We start from the raw sequence: 3764 nt of genomic DNA, 5'->3' as shown, positions 1-3764 counted from the left end.
CAGTGAGGAGAGCTCATTAGTGAATCCTAAGCGCACCCACCAGGATGCAACCAGAGGAGCTTGTGAGCTCATCAGAATTATGCAGCTGCGAGCTCAGGATTATTTGCATTTGATGAATGGTGATTTCCAAATACAATGGAAAACCTAGGTCTAATTAGGGTGGTGTAATTTTTATTCAAATCACATACAAAACCTTTCATCTTCACTTGTACATGTTTTGCTTTAAAAGTGTACAAAAGGTAGGTTTCAAAATGTTGAAAATGACCTGATCATTTTTCTTTGTTAAAGAATTCTGACACAAAAGGAAATAGCAAATTATTGCAAAGATGACTTTTATATACCAGCATAACGCAATTCTTGGATGTTGAAAGTTACCTTTTTGTCACTTGTCACGGCCTTCCCTACACTCTCATGCGAACTCTTTTGGGTTGACTCTCTCACCCGGTGTGGGGTGAGATCCTAGGAAGGCTCAGCTGCAAGATCTGAAGAGACAGTTTTGACTACACACCATGCTTTCCCTTCTTGATATGTAGAATGTAATAACAGAGACAGGAGGTATCAACACCACCATGTTAATGAGAAAACTGATAATGGTGAAATTTAGTTAATTCACACAATCTTTATTAAAAATATACACAATTTTAAGTAATGAGGTATAGATCACTGCTGTTAATTACCTGTCCATGAATGACATGAGCTTTGTATTCTTGCCAGATTCTTTCACTTATTCATTCAGTGATAACTTATTGATCATCAAGAATGTGTTAGGCACAGAAATGATACTAGGGATACAAAATAGGGAAGGATGCAAACTGCTCCAGCTCCACAATCTTGTATACTCACAGAGAAAGGTTTGCAAGACACCATTTCAGCAGATAACAAGCATTACAAGAAAGGGGCAGCAACTTCAGTTACAAAACTACAAAACAATTGAAAAGGCACAAATGATTGTGCAGGGTGCTTTTCGATGGAAACGTTTCAGAGAGAAGGTCCCTGAACAAGCTTCCTAAATCAGAGTGGGTATTCAAAGACACTCCCAGAAGGGGTGAGGAACACACTGCTCACCATGTAGCCATCTCATACTACAGCACATTTGCATGGAGCAGCTGGTGGCATTTAGGTAGTGGACTCAAGTGAAGGTAGGAGAATAAGACCCTAGGAGATGCAATAATAGATTAAGGCAGGTCTTAGATCACAAAATATCTTCTCTCTATGAGATTCTCATATGCTATAGAATTTTATGTTTACTCTGTAGGCAAAGAAGAGTCTTTGGAAAATGTTTAGAATGAGAATAACATTGTATTTTGTGGTTTTAAATACAACACAAGGAGTATTGGTTAAAGACTCAAACCTGAGTCTCTCACACTTATGGTGGATGGATCTGTGGATTCAAAGCATCTGTTAAAACCCTGCAATCTGAGGCAAAACTTGCATGCCTACCTGTTTATTGAGGGAAGATGATCCATAGCATGTATCTGTCTTTCGATTACTAAGGGCGTGACAATGCAGGTCAACTATTTCTCAGTCTGTCTGCAACTTTCATCATTTTAGCACTGAAAGTTATTTGTCCTGGAAAAAAACAATCATAGTCAAGCCAAGAGAGTTGGTCACCATACTGGGAACCAGTAACAAAACAGTGGCAATAATCACTGTGAAGGAGACACAGAGCTTCAGCTAGAGGATGAGGAATGACCTTGAGAGGTATATTCCACAGGTCAGAGCAAGGGCTAATGAGTTGAAAATATAGAAGGAAACATGAATGGAGAATAAAACCTTTGTGTTTAGCTCTAGCTACTATATATATGACTTAGCACAAAGCAAAGTGTGTGTGTGTGTGTGTGTGTGTGTGTGTGTGTCTGTATCTGCATTGGGGAGGGGGTTATTGGCTGTATTTCTGTGATATCCTGATGGAAATACCCAATAGGAAGTGGACATTTGCACATATGGACTTTGAGTTGTGGGAGATACACTGAGCATAGTCCCATAGTTTTGTGTATTATTTGATGCGGCTGTTACTTGAAAATTTGGATAAAGTTATTTTGAGATGATATGTACAGTGAAAAACTGTAGACAGGGAGAATTCTGGGAGGTTTCTAGATTTAAGGATTTCCAGAGGTTGAAAATCTGGCAACAAAAATCTTGAAAAAAGTCTTCTGAAGACTCTAAGCAAATTTCCAAGAGAAATTGCATCCTTTGAATACAAGACAGGAAAGACTGTCTGCGGTGGATGGACAACAGGTGGTCAACTTGTAACACCCAGGAGAATTGAATCAGCGTGGTGCTGGGTATGGAGGGCCCACCTGGAGATTGTTGCCAACAACATAAAAAGGAGAACTGGGGAGGCAGAGGTGGTGCTGTTGCTTTTCCTGGAGGATCTAGTTACACTGGCTTTCCTGATATGAACTCGGCTGTTCTCATCCACAGAGGAGGTTGGGATCTCACTGTCAGTGAGAATGGCTACGGTTCACTTACGGGGAGCTCTGGCCCTCACTCTGAGCATCGCTTCCGGGCTCTGGAGAGGAAGATGGTGCACTGCCGGTCTCCTGGAGAAGCTCATAGAGCTGGCTTTCCTGATGGGAATGAGGCTGTTATTATTGGAGGAGCAGAGGAGCTCAGGACATCTTGCTGCTGAGGATGGCTGTGTTCTCTTCAGGGAAGCTTTGTTTCTTACTTTGAGTATTGTTTCCCGGCCCCACTGCAGATCCCTCAGCCTCCTAGCATATATCCTTCAGTCCACTGGTGCAGACTGTCTAGCTTGCGCCACTGATCTTTGGGTCTTCCCAGCGCAGATCCATGAAACCGGCCTGCATGAGACATTGTCGTGGGCTCTAGGTCTTCAGCTGGACTAATGGAGGACACTGCTGTGGAATTCAAGCCCTCAGCTGGGTTCTTTGGGTCTCTAGTGCATGGACAGATCTCCCTCACTCTTTTTGCATTTGACTATCTGGGTGACTATTATAAAATAATCCTTAAATTATGGATCCTGCATTAAATTGCTTCCCTTGCAAACCCTGACTACAACACTGTCATATTGTGTATATCTTCAAAGTTTTATTTTTCAAGAAGTACTCCCCAACATACAAAGAAAGCAGAAATTAAAATTAAAAATAGGAAAGGAAATAAAATATAATGATTTCAAGCTCTCATGATTATATATGTAGAAAATCATTTGGAAAAATACTTACATTGCAGTGAGAATTTAATTAGTTGCCTAGGTACAAAATAAGGTTATCCAGAAACACTGTCTTTCTCTATTAACATGAAAAGTTGAAAGATTCGTGAAAAAAATAATCTAAAATGTCCACAGGAAGATGAATAATGCTGCTTAGTATGTGCTAGGAGCTCTTCTAAGAGCTTCAAGAACTAATTCATTTTTTTTCCCATAACCATCCCTTAGTGAAGAGAAAGGGACTGAGAGAGTTTAAATAAGTTACTCAGGTTTCTGCAGTTAGTAAGTGGCTGGCTGTAATTTATATTTAGAAAGTCTTAATCCCTACATGGTGGACTTAATGGCTGTAATATGCAGTTTCTTTAAGAAAAGAAAGTAGTAATGTATTATACTACACTTATGAAGAGACACTCCAAATCTACTTTAATAGGCTGAGAAAGAAAGCCCTGAACAATAGAAAAGCCTATCATGTCCTGGGGTAGGAAACTGAGCATCATATATTCCCTAAAAATTAACCTACAAGCTCAGATCAATTTCAATAAAAACAACAAAATAGTTTTTTGTTAAACTACTTTTAAACTTCATAGGGAAATTT

This window comes from Chinchilla lanigera, unplaced genomic scaffold (genome assembly GCF_000276665.1).
Source record: "Chinchilla lanigera isolate Chin_1 unplaced genomic scaffold, ChiLan1.0 scaffold00119, whole genome shotgun sequence".
NCBI lineage: Eukaryota > Metazoa > Chordata > Mammalia > Rodentia > Chinchillidae > Chinchilla > Chinchilla lanigera.
This window is presented reverse-complemented; position numbering follows the sequence as displayed.